Below are 24700 nucleotides of genomic sequence, written 5' to 3'. Positions count from 1 at the left end.
GGGGGATGGGCCTGGCTGATTTGGAGATGCAGCAGAAACCGAATCTCCAAATCAAATTCAGCCGAATTGATTCAGGACAGTGATTCAAATCAATGAATCAAATCACTGTCCCCTGAATTGGCCGAATCAAAATCCAAAGTGAATACTAGCTGCTTCGCACAGGCCTACTGGCGACTTGCCAGGGGTTACAAAACCCTTGCTGCCTTTCACTGCTTCCAGGATCCAGCTCCGGGCAGCAGTACCTGCACCACAACCCGGCCACACACCAGGGGTTACAGACCCAGGCCCGGTTACAGACCTGAAATCAGTACTTGGGATCTACTGAGTATGGTTCAGACTACTTTTCCATCAGGTAGAGATTGCTTTGTATAATATTTGTACAGAGCAAGGTAGTTAACTGTGTTAGCCTGCAGTCAGGCAAAAAGTAAGGTAGAGATGCACCTTCTAGCATAACTGAATCAGTGATGCATAGGTTTTCAAAAGAGCCACTGCTCAATTCATCAGATGCTATGAATGGACATTCAGAGAACTGGCTGTCAAACAGAAGTAGTGATTTACATACAAAAGAGTAGGAGCTCCCCCAGTTTCAGGGGATGGGGGTGCTAGTTGTAGTCATGTTGGTCTAAGGCAGGGGTGGGCAAAATGCGGCCCGGGGGCTGGATGCAGCCCGCCAGGCCATTCTATCCGGCCCATGGGGCCCCTAAAAAATGTAGAAAATAAATATTAATCTGCCCCTGGCTGCCTATCATATGGCCCTTGATGGCTTGCCAAAACTCAGTAGGTGACCCTCCACCCAAAATAATTGCCCACCGCTGGCTAAGGACATAGGCAGACAAAGTTCGTTGAGTAAATGTGGTATCTTGGAAAGTGGAAGCAGCCTTCTTAGAGCTTAGTGCTCAGATGCAGGGATAAGGAAATCATTGTTCTGATATTTTCTTTTGTTTATTCTTAAATCTCTCTCTCAACCTATGGTTTCTGATTTCTTATGGTTGCTCTTGTTTTTATAATAAATCTTTTTGTTATTATTTACAGCATGCTTATTGTCAGTGTATTAGTGTATTTTCAAACAAGATTTTTTGGGTAAATGTGATATCTTTTATTAGACCAACCAAGATATTTGGAAAAATTATTCTTTGCAAGCTTTTGGGCCTAAGCACCCTTCTTCAGGCACAGGAGAGAGTCTGCTAGTGTGTGTGTACTCTACTGGATGGAATAGAAGCCAATATGCAAAATACAGGCCTGTGAAAATGCAAATACGTAGTAGTGAAGGTCAGAGGGGTAGAAGACAATAGCTAGGAGACAGGTAGGTAGTGGGGGGAAAGGAAGGAATGTTGACATGGTGGCAAAATGTAGCTGATAAAATGTAGAGGTTACCTGGCGTTTTCGGATGGCAGGTAGGCTATAACGTGCCATAAATCTAATGCCTATATTTAGTGGATGATTTTTTGTATCTAGTAGATTTATGAAGTAGGTTTTTGGCTTGTTTACAAAAGTTGTTTTGTAAATTCCCTTCAAGGATTAGAATTGAAAGATTAGAGAGAAAGTGGTTGTCTTGTGAGAAGTGTACAGCTACAAGTAATTGGCTGGTTTTGTCTTTGAAGATTTTCGACATACATTCATTCATTCTGGTATGCAGTTGTTGTATTGTTTCTCCTACATAGTTTCCACTGGCCATTCAATGCACTGGATGAGATATATTAGCATCCATTCAGTGTGCTTTGTGCCATAGCAAGTTTGCTTCTGGTGGTGAGGTTCAGAGCCTGTTTAAAGGCTAGGATGAGTGGTTCTGGAAAGATCTCTTTAAGAATTGGGTCATCTCCTAGTATGGGTTGCAATGGGTTGCAATTGTTTGAGGATTTATAGGTTCCAGAGAAAGATATTATGTCATAAATAATAATTTGCAATTTGTGGGGATTTTTTTTTGTACTGCAGCAGATCTTCACCTGGTATCTGAGTGGCTCTTTCAAAAGTGCACTCTCTCCTCTGGTTGAGTGAAAGCCCTTTTGAGATTTCCAAAGTGACGATCCCAGGTGTTCTCAGTGCAAATTCTGTGGTATTGGAGGACTTGGCTGTATATTACAGCTTTCTTGGTGTGTTTAGGGTGATTTCTCAAGCTTTTCCATGTCCTTGTTGAAGTGTGGCACCCAGAACTAGATGCAATGCTCCAGCTGCATTCTCACCAATGCCAAGTAAAGTGGAAGAATCACTTCCTTGGTTTTGCTTGAGATGCATCAGTTGATGCATGTCAGAGTATTATTTGCCCCACTGACAGCATCACACTGGCAGCTCATGTTCATATGGTCTATTATTACCCCTAGGTCCCTTTCAGTAGTGGTGCTAGTCAGTTTGGCACCACCGAGCCTGTAAGTATGTTGAGAGTTGTTCATCCCCAGATGGAGCACTTTACACTTTACAATATTGAACTTCATCTGGTTCCAATCCGCCCAGCCTGCCAGCCTGTCCAGGTCTGCCTGTATCTGCAGGCAATTTTCCAAACATGATCATGCTCCCCCATAGCTTGGTGTTGTCTGTGAACTTGGCCAGTGAGCTCCTCACTCGCACCTCCAAATCATTGATAAAGATGTTGACAAGCACTGGACCAAGCATGGACCCTTGACAGACACCACTGGCCACTTCTTGCCAGGATGACACAGATCCATTCATGAGAAGTCTCTAGGTCCTACCCACCTGTCAAACAGTTAAGGCTACAATCCTCCAATATTCCTATGAGAACATCATGGGATACCAGATCAAAGGTTTTTTGGACATCTAGGTATACAATGTCGACCTCCTCTCTCTTATCCAGGTGGCAAGTTATCTGGTCACAGAAGGAGAGGAGATTGGTAGGACAAGACCTGCTTGCGACAAAGCTATACTGGCTGTTGTTCAGAATCCTACTTTCTGCAAGCTTATTGCACAGACTCCTTGATGAATTTTTCCAAGATTTTCCCTAGGATAGAAGTTGAGCTAATTAGCCTATAGCTGCCCAGGTCCTCTCTCCTCCCCTTCTTGAAGATGGGAACAATATTGGCCCTCTTCCAGTCTTCAGGGACCTCCCCCAAGTGCTTAGAGTTTTGGAAGAGTTTCGCCAGAGGTCCCATGATGACTTTTGGCCAGCTTCTTCAGCATTCTCAGATGAAGTTCATCCAGTCCTGCTGACTTATAAATGTCTAACTTTCCTAACTGATCACGCACCAAATCAATCAAACATTGCAGGTTTTCAGTCCAAATGATGAAGATGTAATCTATATATCTTAATTACAGTGTGGGTTTCATGATGCAGTTCTTGAGGAATTCTTCCAGGTTGCCCATAAAAAGTTTGGCATATTGTAGGGCCATTTGGATGCCCATAGCTGTGCCCATGCTCTGCAGGAAGTGTTGGTTATTGAAAGTGAAATTGTTGTGTGCAAGGATGAAGAGTATATATTCAGTAATATCTTTAGGTCTGTACTTGGAGTTGTAATCATGCTTTTGTAGATATGCAAGGCAAGCCTGGATATCATCCTGGTGTGGGGTGATGGTATATAAGCTGGTAACATGCACGGTGGCTAGGAGAGTATTGCTGGGAAGGGTGGTCTGTGTTTTAAGTTTTCATAGAAAGTTTGTTGCATCTTGCACAAAACTCGCTGTTTGGGTGACAAAAAGTTTTGGGATGGATTCAATGAAACCTGATATTTCCTCAGTTAGGGTTCCATGGTTGGATATTACAGGCCTGCCTGGGTTCCCTTGTTTGTGGATTTTAGGGAACATGTAAAAAGTCCCTGGGTTGGGTAGTGGGGAGTAGTGTTCTCTCTAAGCTGCATGCGTGAGCAGCTGCGCACAAGTAAAAATCTTGCTGTGCACAAACTTTTTAAGGTGGCACAGAGTGTAGCAGAGACACCGGGGCCAGCGTGGGACACTTACTGAAGGTAAGCTTCTCACTCCTCATGCAGGGCAGGCAGCGGCTCCTCCCCAAGTCTGGGGCTGGCTCCATGGGCTCCCCACATCACCTCGGGGAGTGAGGAGGCACCTGGCATCAGGGCTGCGGAGTGGAGCAGTTCCCCAGAGCCAGCAGAGCCCACAGAGCAGTTTCCTGGAGCTGGCAAAGCCTCATGTGGGACAGGCAGCAGCTCCTTCCCGAGGTGAGGCAAGGTGGGGATGGGGGTGGGCTGGCGTGGGCTCTGCTGGCTCTGGGAAACTGCTCCACTCCCCAGCCCTGATGCCATGTGCTGCCTCACTCCCCGAGGTGATATGAGGGAGTGGAGCTGTTCCCCGGAGCCTGCGGAGCCTGTGCCAGCCCCCAACCTTCAACCCTGCCTTGCCTTGGGGAGGAGCCGCTGCCTGCCCTGCATGAGGAGTGAGGAGCTTACCTTCATCTGCTCCCTCCCACCTGGGCTCTTACTTTGTGACACTTACCAGTGCACCGCACTGAAAGGGGGAGGCAGGACCAAAGCAGCGCACTCATGGACCGCTACTCCTTAGAGGGAGTTCTATAGTTTTTCTTGTAGTTCATATGGAAATGATCTGATCATGGTGTTGAGTTTTAAGATTAAAAGGGGAGTTGGATCTTCCTCTAGTTTTTCACAGTAGGTAGTGTCAAGAGTCGTCTGTTGGCTTTTTTTAACATAGTCTTCATGGTTAAGGATAACTATAGCTCCTCCTTTATCTGCTGGTTTTACTATTATTTGGAGGTTGGCTCTCAGCGATTCTCAGGATGGCTCTTTTCTCTGAGAGGGAGAAGTTATGGTGGTGTTTGTTGCTGATTATTTCATTGTTTATTCTTTCTCTGAAGCAGTCAATATACTGATTGAGGTTTGAATTTCATTCACCGTGAGGTGTCCAATCTGATTTTTTGTGGGTTTTATCTTTTCTTCCATGTTGTCATAAGATGAAGTGTTGTTGGATGTGGATTCATTTTGTTTGTGGAAATATTCCTTGAGAGGGAGGCATCAGAAAAATTATTCTAGTTCTCCACATTATTAGTTCTCCAATTTTCCAGACAGAAATTAAGGTTTTCAGTCCAAATGATGGCCTTTAGAGAGGACAAATTTTTCAGCTTTGGTAAGTACGTGTGTGGAGAGATTGATAATATTCAAGGGTTGACAAGTTAGTGTATTTTCAGAGCTTTTGACCACATAGGAGGGCCTCTTCTCTAAAAGTTGTGGGGTAGATCTATAATTTCTGAGCACATAACTGGATAAGGGTCTGATTGTTCTAGCTGGCAAGATCACCTCTATTAAGAGCTAGCAAGACTTTTAGGCTAGATATCAGGAGGCACTACTTCACAGTCAGGGCAGCTAGGATCTGGAACCAGCTTCCAAGAGAAATGGTGCAGGCTCCTACCCTGGGGGTGTTTAAGAGGAGGCTAGATGTACACCTTGCTGGGGTCGTTTGACCCTAGTACTTTTTCCTGCCATGGCAGGGGGTTGGACTCAATGTTCTGCTCAGGTCCCTTCCGACCCTAGAAACTATGAGTGAAACTGGAAAAGCTGAGGTACCTTGGACCAAGAAACTGGCCCCTTAAAACATCTTAGTCTGTTCTCAGTGGCCAACCAGTAGCTAAATAGATAGATCTCCTGGGGAAGATCTCTGAAAAAATTGTCAAGGAGGACATCACCCACAATCTCACATCTGGTGGTTTACTAAGAAGCAACAAGCATGGCTTTGTAGAGGGGTGGTCATGCCTAACAAACCTGGTATCCTTTTATGACCAGGTAACCAGCCACCAGAACATGAGCCAGGAGGTGGACATCATCTACCTAGATTTCAGCAAAGCCTTTGATACTGTTTCCCATGAAATCCTCTCAGTTAAGTTGGAAAGTACTAGCCTAAACCGGGCTACAGTGAGGTGGGTTGAGAACTGGCTCAGCAGCCAGTCCCAATGAGTCTTAATTGATGGGGTGGCCTCATCCTGGAAGGTCATCTCCAATGGTGTACCCCAGGAATCAGTTCTTGGGCCTGTGCTCTTTAATATCTTTATTAATGACACAGACAAGGGAGTGGAAGTGCAATGATTAAGTTTGCCGATGGTACCAAACTGTGGGAACAATCAGGCACGTCAGAGAACAGGTCAAGGATTCAGGAAGACCTTGACAGGCTGGTCCTATGGGCTGAACAAAACCAAATGAGGTTCAACAAGGACAAATGCCAGGTCCTTCATCTGGATAGGAAGAACACTCACCATATCTATACAATGGGTGGTGTTCCACTGGCTGGCACTGTATCCAAAAGAGACCTAGGGGTGACGATCGACCGGAAGGTAAATATGAGCCACCAGGGTGATGAAGTCACCAACAGAGCAAATAAAACTCTGGTGTGCAACAGCAGATGTATTGCCAACAGATCCAGAGAGGTGTTCTTCCCCTTCTATTAGGCCACAGCTGGAGTACTGCATCCAGTTCTGGGTACCACACTTTAAGAAGGATGTGGACAAGCTTGAAAGGGTGCAGAGAAGGGCCACCCAAATGATCAAGGGCCATGAGGAGAGACTTCAGAATCTGGGACTGTTCAGCCTGAGGAAAAGAAGGCTGAGAGGCAACTTGATAGCCGACTACAAATATGTCAAGGGAGAACACCGGAACCTAGGTGAACAACTTTTCAGAAAAGTCCCATCCTCCCAGGAAGACATGGACCAATGGACACAAGCTAACTGAGGAAGTTTTGGCTGGACATAAGGAAAAACTTCTTTTCTGTACAGGTAACTAGAATCTGGAATATACTTCCAGCATAGGTGATGCAGTCAGCATCTCTGGCAGTCTTTAAGAGGAGGCTGGACAAATACCTTGCTGAACTTGTTTGAACCCAATTACCTCCTGCCCATGGCAGGGGACCAGACTTGATGATCGTATAGGTCTCTTCCAGTCCTTCTTTCTATGATTCCATGATTTTATAGCAGAGATGCATTTGGGCCTGAAGAACACCACTGAAGATATAAGAACACACAGGGAGTGTGTCTTAAAAGGCATATCTGATCAAATCTGGGATCAGGATGCATGTATTATACTCATTTCATTAAATAGTAAAAGCTCTGTTATCTGGCATCCCCCAGAAATGGGGGATGCCGAATAACAAAATATGCCAGTTAATTGAGCAGCCCAGGCAGCCACTTCTCCAGCCGCATCTAGGGCGTCCCTCCGCCCCTCCTGCAGGCCCCACAGGACAGAGAGGCAGGCCCCACACAGCCCTGTGCAGCCTGTTATGCTCCTGGGGGCTCAGAAAAACAGGAAGCACCACGGTAGGCACTTCCGGTTTCACTTTTCCTTACAAGCCAGCATGCCAGCTAACAGAGCATGCCAGCTTATAAGGTGCCAGTTACCAGAGAATTTACTGTATAAGGAATGATTGTTATTACAGTGTATTTTGCCAAGAGGCCAAGTTGCCCATTAATTTCTATTCACATCATATGAGAACAACAAGATGGATGTGTACTGTGACACTCATTTGGACTGATAACCTGCATATCTGATAAATTTCCATCACAAATTCAATAATCACCACCCCTCCATCAGACTCTCTTGAATACTCCAGCACCAGCATTTCCTTTTTAGATACTACAATCAATATCCAGAAATATAAACCACCATGTACAAGAAATCCATGGACCAACATACATATCTACACAGAATCAGCAATGACCCTAAACACACCAAGAAAGCTGTAATATACAACCAAGCCCTCCGATACCACCAAATTTGCACCAAGGAGAACACTCACAATCATCACCTTGCAAATCTCAAAAGGGCTTTCACTCAACAAGGACAATTCTCCAGAGAGATAGATCACACTTTTGATCCAAACTCTTTCTTCCAAAGTTCAGGGATGTTTGCTCTTGTGATTCTGACCCAGGACCATTTTGAGATCACTCCTAAACATATCTGTAGTATCTGCTTATCTTTTCTGTAGGGATTCCTATTTGATCGCTACCTAAAAATAGGTAAGTGAACTCAATTGCTCTTCAACTTATCTGTAATGACATGAAAACAATTCTACCTGTTGCATCTCAGCTTTCAGAGAATTTATATCTATCAGACAAAACATTGAAAGGTATGAAATACTTAGTTTGTTGGTAAACGGTTTGAGTTTTGTGATTGTTGCAAGCCTTGATTTAAAAAAAAAAAATCACTGGAAATAAGGTTATTTTTTTCACTGGCACCACCATGACAAGACTATTCTCTCTGGCCACTGCTTTAACTCAAAAGGTTTTTCTTACATGCTTTTATGTCAAAAACAGATCATAGTGCCTTTCTTTAGGCTGGCCTCATTCTATAGTGTACCTCAGTGGTTCCCGAACTCTGACAGATTGCGCACCACCAATTTAAAAGTACCACCAGCAATGTCACATAAAGTAATTATAATAAATCCGTTAACAAGTACCACTGACAGGTGGTCTGCATACCACTGATGGTATGCGTACAACAGATTGGGAACCGCTCGCTGGTGTAGTTTATTCAAAATTTAATGGGACCTTTGTAAACTAAAACTAAAACAATCTTCTCCAGTTTATCTTCAACTGCAACATGCAATAAATGTGTTTAAAATACTGTTGGCTCTGAAAAATTCCAGTATTGGTATGGTTAAAAATATAAGCAAGAGTAAATGTGCAGGCATTATAAAATGCAATATTAGGGAGATAAACTGATGCTACCAAAGAGGAGGGGCTTTGTATACAGGAATCATAGCACTTAAGAAAGAAAACTGATTAATAAAGGGTCCTAGAAATCGTTTGGTTTGCCTTTAATTAGGGACAGAAGGGAGATAGTCCAGGATAAGTAATATTTGCGTCTTAGCAGAACAAAAATGAGCCAGCTCAAGCCACAATTGTAGAATGTCCAAGAAGTAGAGTGTGAGGTCCTCCCCACTAGAGACACTGATGAGCTACAGAGGGCTCATTAAAATATGCTGCACTACAGGCACTTTATACATTAGTAAGAAATAATGTCTCTCTTTCCTTCCAAAGACAGTCTTGCAAATGCAAAGAGCTATAAACTAATTGCAAGTTAGAAGTATGTGGTCATTACTGCTGCAGCAGAAAGCAGTAAGGGGATCTAAACAGCTGATAATCTGAGAGATGCAACAGAAAAAGTATCTTAAAAGAGATCAGCCTGCCTTACACAGCCAGCCTGGCCTTAAAAGATAAATTATTAAGAATATTAATAGTCACTGAGGCTAGGATCAAACTGCCTAACACTCAGGGGTGATTTTAGGATTTTGTAAGGCGGGGGGTGCACATGGTGAGGTGTATCATCACATAAAAAATAACATTTTTTTCTCCAGATAAAAAGAAACTAGAAACTTCACTACTATGCTAGCGGCCCAGAGCTATATTATCCAGTTTAAGATTGGTGCAAAAACAAATGCAAATGTGTTGGAATGAGATAAAAACAGGTCTGCAAGGCTGTGAAATAGGAATCACATAACCAGGTGCAGCTAACAGATCGCTGAATTGCAAAAGAAAGGCTAGCCAGATTAGTGGAATATCAAGACCATTAAAAGGAAAGAGGGTCACTAACACCTGTGGACTGAAGAGTTTAGAAGGAATCAGGTAGATTTTAATGAGCTATGAAGTTAATTGCCTCCCACAGCACTGCCTGACTATAAATGCTGTTGCCATTACCAGTCAGTTGTTTTTAAACTTTGGAGTGGAGCAGGAATCAAAGGGAGGTACAACTGTACCAGTGCACATCTCTGGTTCACCCCTGCTGCCATTTACCTCAATTGTTGGGAGCCCCAAGATGCTCCCACTATTGCCATATCCAACATAGCTATTGCATTACTGGTTGAAATGCATGAGAGATGCACCAGAGTCTTACTTCCCAGACCCTCGCAACAGCCCTAGCAGCATAGGAGCAGGAAAGGAGGTCAATTGCTATGCTACATGGAAGCCCTGGTAACTTATCCCTCTCCCTACCTGTGCCTACCCAACTTCAGTAAGGAGTTTCTTGGCTAGTATAATGGAGGGCCTGGAGTTCTGCTTCTGTAGCCCTTTACCCTCTTGAAAACTAGAGGAAAATAATTCCCCCCAAGTTGTCACTCATCCATACCAAGGAGATATGACAGGGCTCCCACATTTCTCTCCCTGTAAAAAATATTGGCTTAACATCGCTGATTAGGGTTTAAAAGGCAATAGGGCCAGCTTGAGTTCTTTTTGCATTTTGTAGAAAGTTATCATGGAAAATGCAGGGTAGGCATAACATACTGCTCCTGCTCAGTCCAACAACAGACATACTGATTCACAACTTCCAAGCAGACAAGCCCCTCAAAATCATGCCATTATCAGGCATGCACTCCTGCCACTGTCCAAGATAGGATACAGGGCTAGATGGGTCATTGGTCTGACCCAGTACGGTACTTCTTGTGTTCTTATACAGATAAGTTTCACATTTATCATGTGACACAAAATTTACAACTATTTACTTTTTGTTCAAGAACAGGAGCTTTGGCATATTGTATTGTGAAAGTAGCCATTAGAATGCTTCATAAATCTAATGAATAAATAAATAAATACTCTCCTTCCCATATAGCTCAAGGTTCTGCATTCTGGTTTGCTGGAAAGGATCGTTTCAGCTAATTCATGCTGCCAATGCCAGGCATCCAGAAATCCATTTTCAGAAATCATCATCCTTACAGACTCGTTATCGATACAAAGTGGCTACTGTTGACACAATGTTGTTAGCGGATAGCGGTTTGGGTATTTTGGTGAAAAGACAAAAAGTTCAGAATACTAAAAATTAATCTTCATGTATTTCAATAGCATACACCCAAGCTATTGTAATTATCAAGCCAGGCATGTACTTCATAGCTAGCCACTATTTTGCTTGAATTTTAATCGTATACAGTTAACTGTACAGAGGTCAATTCAGATCAACATTATATTTTCTCTTTACCACTCTCCTTTCCTGAATATTCACTATTGATTATGAGTTTACATGTATAAAGTCTTCTTTCTACTTACTAAACAAGTTTTTTTCATCTCCCCCAAGTACTTTTGTCTATACAGTTTCTCCATGTTTGAAAACTATTAGCTTGGAGAAGGAAATGATTATGGGTTTTCAATAGAAATTATCAACACCATTTAGGAATGTTTCAAGGCTCTTGCATTTACAAACAATGAGAAGGAAACTTAATTTTGGAAAAAGAAAAGTTAGCTGGTTTCTGACTAGCTTTTGACTTACATATGAAGAACAGACCTGAATACCAAGGGGATTTAAAACTGCAGTTGAAATCCCTGTATTTGGTGGGTACGAAACTAGTGAGTTGATACAGAAAGAATCATTGCATTTATGAAGAACTTCATGCATTTGTTACTGAGAATCTAAAACACCACAGATATTGACAAGAAATTTATAGAACAAGGTTAAATCTTCTATGCAATTTCACCTTGCCAGAAGGCATAGTGATGAAGATGTTTTACCTCATTTTTCTCATTAAGTAACTTGATTGGCTATAATATAAATGCAACTTGATTGGCTATAATATAAATGCCTTGAGGGGAGCCTTTCAATGCATGGGAAAGGTCATGCAATACACAGCTTAAACAGCAAGCACTCACTTATAAACTATTTTTATGGTATAACCTAACAAGGGTGTGTTTGTGAAATGCAAGAAGATCCATTCAGAAATCTGAAACCAAGAGACTTAGAAAGACACAGCATCATTAACCAATAGCCGTTTGGGTTTTTTAGAGAAGGGACAACAAGCTCAGATAATTAGAAATTAATCTTCATGTATTTCAATGGCATAGGCCCAAATTATTGTAATTATTAAGCCAGGCATGTACTGTAATTGAGTCAGTAAAAGAGAAAGAAAGAGATGTAGTACTCAGGCTTCAGGCCAGCAGAAGGATTTAAAAATAGGAAGGCAATTCAGTCAGCATCAGGCACCATGAATTCAGCTTTGTGACCCTTTGTTCCAATCTCTGCAGCTTGATAATAAAGCAGCATTTACATCATTGGCCCTCAAGGGAACAGGGTGCTCGCTGGTATGAAATGACCTGACTTAAATGGCACAGATAGCAGTGTGATGGTTATGTTGGTTATCCACTACCTTGCCTGTATATTTAGATGCAGCCTTTCAAGAACGGAGGCAGCTTACCTATCTACATAAAGGTTTACTGGAATATTTGAAAGTTACAAAAAACCATACACCAGGTTAAACATGTTGGCCTATACTGAGAGTCGCTATTTAACTCAGAAACTGAATCAAAACTGATTAAATAAAAGCTTTGGAAGTGGGGTGCTCATAAAGGATGTAATGCTACAACAACTACCTTCAGCAAAGGAAGCAGCAGCTGTACTTTAGATGACCTCACAAAAGAAACATCAGTTATAGTCAAAATCCAAACAAAGTTTTACATGCGTTAGGATTCATATATTTAGAGAGAGATCAAGAATCCAGGAAATCAGAGTCAATGTCTTGATATTTTGTTTTATCTGGAATACAAGACTGTTGCTTCCCTAGTTATAGTCACAAAAATGCAGCTCTGTAACCAAGAGGAGTTTTTCTTCTGCCAGAGTTGCATCAGCTGCCCCAAGCATCAGCAGCTCTGCCAGCACTGGTAGAATTATGTCCACATAGGGGGTTTTGCAGGCATTACTACATTGGCTAGGGAGTGTGACCTTTTCATACTTCTAACCGAACTTGCCATGCCAGTAGAACCTTGCAATGTACACTAAGCTTACCATTCATCTCTCTGCAACTTCTACCACTTACCCCAAAACTCCCTTTTCTGGTAAGATTATATCCTACTCTTCACATAATGGTCTTTGCTTGTCACGCTACATGAGAGCCCATCCATGCAAGCCGGATCCAGAGTCACCTGGTCTGTGAGGCTGCAATTTGATAGTGGCAGCATTAATTGGTGAAGTTCCTAGAGCTGTGGTAGCTGCCACTCTTACCACCAAATTTCTGATCCAGCAAGCCAGATGACACAGCTCCACAGACAAGGTCCAGCCCATGCGGCATATCTTGGTCACCTCTGTGTTAGGGTTTGCAGTATGGAAAGCTGCTGTCTGTAGGACTTCTGCTTCGCTTGTTAAAGAATTCAGAAGGTATGGAATGAATAAGTCAAAGGATGGCAGAAAGAAGTTTAAGGCAGTTGAATCCTGCCCGGGAGAATCGGATTCTAACCCTGCCTCTACCACAAAGGTCCTGCATGATGTTGACAGTGGGTGCATCTACATGTGCATATTTACTGTGCAGTAACCTAAAATTACTGCACGGTGCAGGCACACATCTACATGTGTATGCCTGTATTGTGCAGTAACTATGGTGACTTGCACTGATTTGGGTGTGAATTTGATACCTGCATCATGCAGATATCAAATTTATGCCCGATTAGTTACTGCACAGTAATGCACATGTAGATGCCTTACTGTGCAGTAATGCTGTGTGTGTGGACTGACTTGGGACTAACTTTAGTCCCAAGTCAGACCACACACAGCGTTAATGCACTTTAATGCCTGTATGTATAGATTCTGGCTTACTTCTGCTTACTACACAGTAAATTTCGTGGGATGTAAATGCACATGCAGACGTACCCAAAGTCACCTAAAAAGAAAATTTCCACATGTCTTTGTTACAGTCAAAAGCAGGTTTCAAACCTAATGCAGTTAAAGATTGACATGACACCTTGTTCAATCAATGGCAGAAAGGCTTTAGTAACAAGACCATATAACAAGCTATAAAACTAAATGACAGAAAGACTCCTTCCCAATATTCAGTAAATCAGCTATTACAAAAGTCCTAGTGTAGGTTAGCTGCAAAAGTCTCTCTCACAAATGCAGGCAGGAAGCAGTTTTCAGTCTTGTTACCCTTCACAGAACATGGATCCGTCACTCAAGAGTGATCAAATATTTTTCTGTTTTTTAAGGAAAATTTTTCATGTCCCAAGTCAAATCAGCCAAATCAATTCCAAATCCACGAGTCATTCAAGAATCATATGTGGCTCTGCTACTGGCAAACATCCTCCACCCCCGCCTGGGGCTTCAGGTGCTTCCAAATCCTTTGGTAGATGTCCTACATGCAGGCCCAAGCCTGGAGGGTTGGGGTTCAGATGCCCCCAAGTTACACTTGCCCTCAGTCGTACAGCCACAGGAGCAAGCTAGGGAGGAGTTTCCCATTTCCATAAAGTTGGCATGTAGCTGAGATCTTCCCACTGGAAGTGAAAGTGGGAGTCTAACTATGCATTACTTCAGTCAATGTACTCAGGAGTGATTAGGTAGGTACAGAATTATTTCTCTCTCTCTGCTGGAGAACACACCTTAATGGCAACTGTTTCCTTCTTATACTGTCCAACTGTATAGCTTCAAAGCATTCCTTTTTGACAGTTGGTTAATTAAAGTCCAAACAAAGCAGGTAGGACAGGACCATCACATTACAATTGCTAACTGCTTGGATCCAGGTATGAAACTTGTTTTTCAAGCTTTTAATCAGCCCGGAGGTTACACTTCAGTCAAATGGAATGGGTCTTGATTGACTGAACAGGATACCATGGGGCAGTGGTTGTCAACCGGAGGTACATGTACCCCTAGGGGTACTTAAAAAGGTTGTAGGGAGGTACACAGAACTGATGTAAACGGAGCAAATAAGTGTTCCACACCTGTGTGCTGCCACAGCACAGCACACAGGCAGCCAGGAGTGCAGCCCAGCAGGGTGGAGAGCAGCGTGGTCTGGCATGTCAGGGAAGGAGGAAGCAGATCAAGGACCCAGTGGTGGGGGAGGGAGTGGGGCTGGGGCAGGGGATGCCCAGCTGGGGCATGGTGCAGGACTGAGCTGTGCATGGGAGGGGTGGCTCCTGGTGCTACGTGCAACCCAGGAGGCCGTGGACTGCACCCCTGGATCTGTGCAAGAGGTGAGGGTGGGCTGCCATTGTGGGCTGGAGCCGAGGCAGTCCCAGGCTGTTTCTGGCAAGTGTGTTGGGCCAGGCTGCATTTGGGGTGGGTGGCAGCAGCGCTGGGGGTGGGAATATGGTGAATTCTGGAGTGGCTGCAACCCCTCCCATAGCCCCCCTCCCTGCACTGCCACTGCCCACCCCAAGCACAGCCCAGCCCAGGACCAGCCAGGGAGAGCCTGGACCAGACCCAACCCCAGTACACAGTGGCAGCCCATCCTGCCCCGCACCGGCGATCCAGGGGCACATGCCCCCCATGCCCTCCCACAATGAGTACAGTGGCCCTCCCCCGAGGTGTCACTCACAGCTCTGTCCTACTCTCCATTCCAGCTGTGCAGGGCCTGCACCTGTCCCAGCCCCACTCTCTCCCTCACCGTGGGGGCCTCAATCTGCACCCCCTCCTGCCCTGCCCCTTAAAAACAAGAAAAAAATATAAAGGGGTACATAAGCTGAAACATTGTGACAGAAGGGGTACACTTGTTAAAAAAGATTGAAAAACCCTGCCTTGGGGCATTGATCACAAGACACTGTTTTGGGTAGTTGATCTAACAATGGGGTAGAATTTATAATGCTCTGCACCGGCGATGGTCTATGGAGACATTTGCAAAACCCCAGACAGCTAATGAATGTCTGTTCTGAGAAATATGCCTTAAATCAAGGGAACATGCATCTACAAGGGGGATACAGTCAGGTAGGGATATGCAGTTATTTATGAAATGGTTTAACATAATAAAACATTGGGTACGTTTGTAACTAGCACAGGAGATTAAACCAATTGGGATTGCTTTAGTCACATGGTATCAGTCACGATCTTGCATTCTTGTTCAAGACGCACTGTTATTTTAATGTGGTCATTTAAATTTTATGTGTAGGTCCGACCAAGCTTTCACACAGTTGTCATCCTTCATGAACTGCATGTTCTGAGTGCTGAATGCTCACAACTGCATCTGATGCCAAATGGAGCTCTCTGAATACATGTACAAGGACTCTAAAAATCCAGGTAAGTAGGCAGCACTGACCAGATGGACTTTTTTATTCACCTTAGCTCAGCATCATCATTATTATTATTATTATTTGTTATGGAGAAGGGAGTAAGAGAACTTCTGAGTGCTCTGTGCCTGGACTGGAAAAAATCCATGTGCAGAGAAGCACAGGCAAGGCAGGTTTTTACACCCAGGTTCTGGTTTCTCACAAACTGCTCAGACAAACTGTGCTACCAGCTGCTGCAAGAGGAGTTAGCCAAGAAGCTTTCTAGGGCAAGACAGATCAGGCAGCCTGACCTGTATTTTGGTGTCTTATTGCTGCTTTTTTTTAAAAGTTATTTAAACCTACAAGGACATATGGGACTACTGTTATCAATATGCTGATGACAATTGTGCAGCTCAGCGCAAACTTCTCTATGGACCCTGGTAGAAATGTGTACTTGTGCTCCTGTTGGTTGGGAGAGAAAAAGAACCAGAGGGAAGTCAGCTGGCACTAGCTCAATCAAGATAAAATGGAAATAATGTTGGTCAGCAGAGAAGGTCACTTTAGAGAACTAACAAATCCAGTATCAGCTTCATTAACTGAGGGCATTATCCTATCTAATAACTATTTATAATTTCTTTTGACCTTACCCCTTGCAACTTTGCACATCACCATGTGTCTTGTTTTATTAAGACAATACTATTTTGTCTATATTCTGCCTTGTGGGTTAACCAAATGAGCAGGGAGCTCAGCAAGTTTCACGTGTCTCAGTTCCAAATAGAGATGCACAATTACATGTTCCATAACTTTTTAAAAATTTTGGAGGGGTTTAAGTCTGTTAAAGGTAAATTGTTTTGTTTTCAAGTAACTTTCAGAGGCACCTAGAACTTTAGTTACATAGGCATCTCTTATTACTGTAGTAATACAAATACATACAATATACATGCTGGGAATTTTAGTTCTATACTGTAACTAAATTACTAACATGTTACCCCATGTAGTTCAAAGATAGTAAAAACTACCCAACTCTCCTGTAATGACAAGGCCAATTAGCTAAGTAAATGCAGAGAGGCCGTTTAAATCTCTTCAGCTTAGAGATCATTTCTGTCTCTCACTTGTGTGGCAGCAAGCATGTTGTTAGCATTTCATTAATAATTGCCATATGATTCATTCATAAGGAAGATTGTAAAACTTTCAGACAGAGATGTAATAGGTATGTAATACACACAGGGCTGATGAAATGCTGGTCTTGGCCCTCCTCAGCTGACACAGAGTTACAAAAAGTCACTGGACTGAGGTGACATGCTACTGATTTAGTTACAAGAGAGGAGAGATATCAGTAAAAACTTACGGTGCCCTGTTGAAAGTCTGATGCTCATAATGAGTTCTGACCTACTTTGTGTGTCTTAAAACTTAATCTCCCAGGTCATGGGATCAGGGGGAAATCTCAGCTTTTATCTTGTAAAATTTTGTAGCCCTTGCTGTTATAAAGGGATGTATTTGGTAGCCGTGTTGGTCTGAGAGAAAAAAAAATGCAAGACTCTAGAACTCTTGGTTCAGAGTTGATACCTCTTATTAGACCAACTAAGAAATTGCAAAAAAAAAAAAAAAAAAATCTGCAAGAGTTCAGGTGCACATATCCTTTCTCAGGCTCAAGAAAAATGGAACATGAAAGATGCCAAATTTTAGCCCATTTTTGGCTTTAAACTTCATTGCTGAACAACAAGAAAGATTTCTACACCTCCCTGCCTTTCTGCCAGTGACACCACCAAGGAAGGACTGCTGCCTTATCTGCACATCAAAGAGCAACTCCCAAAGACACTCTCAGGGACCCAGAGGGACAGAATTCCATCTTCAGCTCCCTCTGTGCAAAAATTAAGTTTATTTTCTACCTATGGGGAATTTTTATCATCTTTAATTTTCCCTGTGCCTGAAAAAGGGCATGTACCCCTGAAAGCTTGCAGAAAAAGATACTTTGCAATTTCTTAGTTGGTCTAATGAAAGGTATCATCTCTGAACTAAGAGTTCTAGAGTTTTGCATTTCTTTGGTGTTAGAAAGAAACTTGAAAATGTGACCCAAGTACCCCCTGCAAAAAAAAAAAAAAAATCAGAGAAAAATAAAAAAGCCCCAAACTTGACTTTAAAATCTCATTATCAAGCTTAAGCTATGATTTTGGAACACTGAAATTAGTGATTGTTTATTGAATTTGAGGAAAACCATTTTTTTCTGCCTTTATTTCTCTAATGACTTATTATTCCAAAATAAGTATAATTTATATAGTTCTAGTTAATTATTATTATTATATACTTAACAGAGTAGCCAAACGGAACGTTTGTTAGCATCATACTTTAAGCTCCTCAAATAAAGAGTTCACTGTTGTGTCAGGATCAGAGAGTGTCGCTCTGTTCTTCTTTAGAAGTATTGAGCATCATTTAATGAGTGAAAGTACTAAGCTAAGCTGAATTTGAACTCTGGGAATTAACCTCTAAAATCCCAAATTACTAAGGCTTAAAAAGGCCCCATCCTAGGCATAACACAGAATGAGGGCTGTGGTCTACTCCTGAGAGGACAAAAAGACCCACAACACTTTGTCGCAGAGCTGTGTAACATGGTCATTTAGAACAGTCCTTCCTGCCTGCTGGGGAGGGAAGCTGGGAAGGGTGGAGACAAGAGCACTGTGATACCAGACGATTGCTAGAGTATGCAGACATTTCAGGAAGTGCTTCAAAGACATTCCTTGCTTTTTTAAGGGTCATTTTTAACCCATTTTGAAGTAAGTCAGCCATGCACACATCAGGACTCTCACTGTTTGGAAAACTTCCAAAGATGGCCAGGGTTATTCTATCCAGGTTCTCTGGAAGGTACTAATAATTTGGGAGACTTAGCAGTAGTTTTGAGCAATGCTTATATGGCCACCATTTTTGGTTTTTATAAAGCCACCACAAAAATAATAAGGAATAAGACAAAGCAAGTTCATATAATGTAGTAGTAAATGTAGCAGATCTGATGCACCAAAAAGTCATTGCACCTGGAAAACTATTTGAGCACAAGCTTCCCCCTACTGGTCAAATGCAAAATAGCATCGAACAGGCAAATGTCAACGTAAATAGGAGAAAGCTACTGCAGAATAGCTAAAAAAAAAAAAAGAAAGCAGAAAAAATTTTAAAAGAACTAATTGTGATTTTTGGTTGAGAAAGCTTAATGTGACATTTCCACACTCAACATCAGAACTTCCTGCTATAACTTCTTATATGCCTCAACTGGTGAGCTCAGAAAATATTGTTAATAGCCAAGTTATGCAAAGCAATTCCTGAGTCAGCATCTTTGCTTTCTATAGAACTGGAACAAGCAGAGCTCTAGTTATATAGTGTATTGCTTTTCTTCCTAGCCACAGTATCACATGCAGGTTCTAGCAGCCCCAGACAACTGAGACCCTCTGTCAAGTAGGGACGGCCAAGGTATCTCGCATTCAATCAGTTATTAGATAAAAGTGCCAAAAAGCCCTGCTGAAGCGAATGATCTATAGACATTGGGCAAGCCGGGTCAATCTAACGCAATGCATCTTCTGGGCATGCACTGTGCTCGATGCAGGGGTGCACTGAGCTTAAAGTGCTGTTTGCTTGTTTTTTCCACATCTGTAAGCAGGTATTTGACCCTTATAGTATAAGGATCCATGATTGTGGTGTAAGAGTCAGCTCTGTCAAGTGGGGATGCATGAATAGTGCAAAGGGAACCAAAGCAGTAGTGAGAAACTGCCACAGTACCTCATATGGAATCAAAGATCTTTTGATACACACATAATGCATCCATGTTCATAACTCACAAAGAGGTATCTAGTAGCTTTGATTGCCAACATGCACATCAGTACAGTGAAAAGTAAAGTAGTCTAAATGGCAGGCTGCAAGTGAAAAATATAGGACACACTTCTTATTTCCTGAATATATGTAGAAAGCAAAAGTTCTTCTCCTATTCTGAAAGAAACATGTCTACCCATTTGTTCTCTCTCTTTCTCTCCAAAATTATTGAAAGAAACTTCAGCCCAGATACCTGCCATTTAAAATGGTAACTGGGAAGAAAACAAGATGCATAGTTCTGAGATTACTCCTGCTGTAAGTTTATCTCCCAAAATGTCAGCATGTGCATCTGGTGATCAGCATAGGTACAGTCTCCCTTAAAGTTTCAATTATGCAACACATGAAAATAGCATTTCTCACTATCCCAACATTTCAAAAGAACCTTGTTAAAATCAAAATCCTCCAGGGTATGTCCCAAACCCTTAAAATGTTCTTATACCCCAATACTCATACTATAATATTTACATAAGCATATATAGACATGCCTACATCCATCTGTTTGCAGTTCAGTCCCAAATGATGCAGCCACATATCATTTATTCTATTAGCCTTTACTTCCACTGGTATCAGAACTGGAAGAACTCCGCTAAGGCTCCTCTGTTTACCAAGCCATTTAAGACACTTGTCCCTGTCTAACCTATGTGCTGAGCAGTTTTTAATATCTCGTGACTTATAATGCATTTCACTCTCATATTTTCTAATCTGACGCATTTTTCCAGCATAGATGTGACCCGTGTCATTTAACAGAGCAACTCACTACAAAAATGCTGTCTCACCTCATACTTACCTGGTTCATTAGCTAATTTATGTATACCATAAACATGAAATATTAATGAATGTAACTTGGAACTTGCCCCTCCTCTTGTACTTGCCTTACCATTGCTACCCCCTCCACTGCTTCCAAAAGAAGTGCAAAGTCCCCAAAGCAAGCTAAGATTATCCCAAGTTTCCAATCAGGTTTTGTCCTGAATTAACAAAACAATTTTCCACATAGAAAACTTTCTTTGACCCAGGAATTTTCACCTTTCTTGGTGCACTAGTAATTAGCAATTACTTTAGACCATATGCATTTGGTTCACAGAAAGTGATATTGGTAAAAGAAATTATTTTAAAAAATAGGTCGATCACCATAGCAACACCAGTCTAATATTAATTGATCATCTTTTCTAAACAAAAATTGAACAAATGGCATCTGTTGATTTTAGAATACATTTAAGCAAAGATACGAGATACCTGCAAAGAACTCCCATAAAATTTCATCATTCAGAAGTTGAAGTTGAAATCATTAACATTACTGGACTCAAATCCCCATTTTTTGAGAGAAGTAGCACCAAAGAAAATGAGAAATGTCTGCACAGAATGGGGATGTACTCAACAGAGGGGGCACTTACCTATTCAGATTTTCACAAGTCAGAAATGTAAAATTATTTTAAACATTTTTTAAAAATCCTTCCACATTGGCTTTGGTGACATCTATTTAACACAAAAACCACCACGCTTTCCGCATCTATGCAGCTTTCCCCTCCATTCAGCATTTAAGGCACTGATGTCTGACCAATAATCTGCATCTGAGGACCAGTCACACGGACAAAGCAGCACAAAGCCTAACCCTGGTTCCAGGGTTAACAGCAGCACCAATAAAACAGAACAGTAAGTGCACAGAGGCACCTCAGCTCCAGTTCTTCTACCTGAGACCAGGCCTGGTAAAGCCTGTGCACTCTTTATCCAACCCTCTCCCTACCCCCTGCTGGGGAGACAAAAAATGATCATTCTCACAAAGCATAGCACAACCATGAAACGTGACAAAATAGCTGAGACCCTTAAAAGTCGTGTACATTGATCGCAGTTCCTCCCCCACACAGGTACTTGTGGGGGCCTATAAAATACATTTCATTTGAATGTGGAGACTCTCAGAATAGGGTATTACCTGACTGTCATTTTGATCAGCGATCCATAGGAATGTACATCTGGAAGGGGCCACCTAGATCTTGAGTCCAGTTCCTTCCAATCACAGGCAGCACTGTGAGACATCTAATCCAGAAGAGTCCAAAGCATAGGCAGAAGAAGAAAAAAAGATTTGCGGGGCTAAGCATGTGTGGATGCACACCCCCCTCCCCATAGGAAAGTCTGAGGGGAAAGCAGCATTGCCCAATGCCATGCCACACTGCCCCAGCCACCTCCCTAGCCCCAGCCCCTGTCGCCTCCCAGTCCTGACCACGCCAGCTCCAGATGCCACACCGGCCATGCACCTCCCCACCCCAGCCCCAGCCATGCACCGGCTGGGGGGGGCCCAGAGCGGGGTTGCAATCCTGGCTCCAAGTGCATATGGTAGCTCAGCATGCCCCACCCCTGCTGCAGGACTGTGGCCAGGCTGCTCTAAGGCAATGCCTGCTGCTGCCGTGTATTTCTGGGGGCTGAGCCCCATTAGCCCCCGCCCCCCCCACTTCCATCGCTTGTGGTCCATAGCAACATGTATTTCAGCTACTTTCTCACATTACAGCCAGAAAGCACCCTGTAAAGCCCTATAACAAATGTATAATCATTAGTACAAAAAACAGAGCCTCAGAAATCTAGCATGCCACAGGAAGAGAGCAGGGAAAACAAGAGTGTCCCGTATGCTTGGGCCCATGCAATGGTATGGAATTGGTGAGGTAAGATATACCCAAATAATCTGGGGAAATGAATCATAACCCACATGACAGAGGAAAGAGAGGTGGGGAGAAAACAATAATTTTTGCAGTCTAACTTGAGGAAAAATTCCTTGTTGCCCTTAGTCTGGCAATGGGTTAACCCTGAGTGGATGACCAAGTCACAACAACCAAGATGCATTCAAGAGGTTTCTTGGTACCATTAAAGGTATTAGTGCATCCTAGGCAGTCTCCAATTTCGAGCTGTGGCCAGTATCTGAGGCTTCAGATGAGGGCCAAAATGTCCCAAACCAACAAATAAAACCCCAAAACCAAAGGCGGCATTAAAGTGGGGAAAAATAAATCTACCTGACCCTTTGTTGACTAGCAGAAGCCCTTACGTATGGAATGATGTAATAAGGTACAATAAGCATGATGCAGTCAAAAGGAAGGATGAATAAGAGAAGAAAATCCAATCCAGAAAGAGCCACCACAGCTACCAAGCCCAATCATCTTGTACACACAACACATATATTTAAGCAGTTTGCTGAACTACCACCTTTTATACATGCAAATATATTTACCAAGTGAAAACTCTACACAAATTCACACAGATATTCCTGCTCTGGTCTGAAAGGTAGAACCTTGAAGTGCCACTTACTGTAATGCCTTCTAAATACCCTGGTTTCTGTAGGAAGACCGTCATTGCAAATATAAACATAATAAAAACCTAAATAAAGTAAAGTAATCCATGTTTTCAGCACACAATTGGTAACACCCCTCTGGATAAGAGTATCATTGTGCCTACTAATAACACAGATAGTGAGGCAATTTCTGTCTTCAGGTAAGAGGAAGACATGTAACAGACCAGTCCCACTCAGGCAGAGGATCAATTCTGCTGAGAGTTAAGCATTTTTAACTCCCAATGTTTTAACAAGAATTGTGGGTCCTGAAAGCCTTGCAGGAGCAAGCAATGATTACATCAGACTGCCCAAATTTCTGAGTGGCAGAGACTCGGTGGGGAGGGCTTCTTTTCAAGCAGCACAGTGGTGAAGGGGAGGGTCTCTCCCCAGTTTGCCCTGTCCTACAGGCCCTTCAAAACATTTGAAAAAGCTGATATGGAACAGATTCTAGTCAGTTAATTTTGATCATTTCAAATACCTATTCATGCCTGAATAGTATGAAGTTACAACCACAAAGATCTGGTGCATAAAATTGTAAAACAGAAGAGAAATTCAAACTTTAAATGAAATTGTTTTCAATTTTACAATTTAAAATAAAGTCTTATAAAGCAAAATAGGTATACTCCAAGCCATGGAGACTCACTGTCTCTTGGGTTATGATGTCATAAACCACCTTTGTCTTTTACTAAACAAAACTTCCAACCTGTACTTAAGGTTACATCTTCTTTAGATTAGTCTAGGGCTGGATAGAATATGGCCTGTGGGCTGGATCTGGCCCACCAACTGATTGGATCCAGCCGGCAGATGACCCTCAGCACTCCACATGGGGCTGAACCCCACCCAGGGCAGCTGGCACTGCACTCCTGCCTGGGACCGGAGCCGGTGGGCCCGGTCACTGCGCACAGCTTCCAATGGGGCTGCTCCTGGTGCGGCTGCAGCCATCTGGATGTTGCTCATCTCCCCTCACCTCCAGCAGCAGCTCCTTCTCCTGCACCTGCCTCTGCTGCACCACTCCAAGTGGGGAGGAAGCTTCAGCTGGGCAGCTCCTGCCACAGCACACAGTGCTCTGGCTCCAGCTCCCAGCTGCCTTCTACCCATTCCACCTGCCTGGAAGTGGCTGTTCATCACACCAGGGAGGAAGAATGTGTGAAAAGCAACTGGGAGCTCAAGCCAGAGCCCTGCACACTGGGACAGGAGCTGCCCAGCTGATGCTTCCTTCCCACCTGGAGCAATACAGCAGGGGCAGGAATAGGAAGAAGAGTCGCTAATGGAGATGAGGGGAGCTGAGCAGCACCCAGGAGGCTGCAGCCATACTGGGAGCAGCCCTGCCAGTAAGCTGTGCATGCTGACTGGGCCCAGGCTGCCCCTAGTGTAAGCGGGCTTGGCTCAGCCCCAGGTAGAGCATCATGGGGGCAGCTGTGGACAGCACCACACAAGTGAGCAATACTGCATGCACCTCTTGCCCCCTAACTGGCTCCCAGGACCTAGACCCAAGCAGCACCACCATATGTGCATATGCCCTCTAGACTCCCACCCTCTCCTCCCCGACAGGACAGGGGTGTTAGAAATGGAGTATTGTTAGAAATGCACAGCTTGCATCTTGCACCCGATAAGAAAGAAACACTGCCAAGGACTTTGTTCCTTTCCTAGCCTTGCCACAGCTTTTCTTATACTAAATCGCAGACTCTCCCCCAGCTTCTCCC

The 24700-nt window shown here is 43.1% G+C and overlaps 1 long non-coding RNA gene across 5 annotated transcripts in view; it reads right to left on the bottom strand.

Annotated features, from left to right (window-relative positions):
* Positions 1-21498, bottom strand: part of LOC109312569 — a 23450-nt gene extending 1952 nt beyond the window's left edge. Inside the window, exons 1-3 of one of the 5 annotated variants that reach the window (XR_002101852.1) lie at positions 21487-21498; positions 16344-16346; positions 12572-12579 (exon numbers count right to left, since the gene is read on the bottom strand). This is a non-coding gene — a long non-coding RNA (uncharacterized LOC109312569). Of the gene's footprint in view, positions 1-106; positions 118-2424; positions 2435-6902; positions 6916-12069; positions 12074-12571; positions 12580-16343; positions 16347-17556; positions 17573-21486 lie in introns of those variants that run through there. The other 4 variants (XR_002101853.1, XR_002101854.1, XR_002101855.1 and 1 more) reach the window with 4 other exon arrangements.
* Between the last annotated feature and the right edge of the window lie 3202 nt (positions 21499-24700).

Source organism: Crocodylus porosus, unplaced genomic scaffold (genome assembly GCF_001723895.1).
Source record: "Crocodylus porosus isolate Cpor-Errol unplaced genomic scaffold, CroPor_comp1, whole genome shotgun sequence".
In the NCBI taxonomy this organism is placed as follows: domain Eukaryota; kingdom Metazoa; phylum Chordata; order Crocodylia; family Crocodylidae; genus Crocodylus; species Crocodylus porosus.
Note: the sequence above shows the minus strand (reverse complement) of the source record. Positions and strands in the feature narration are given on the sequence as shown.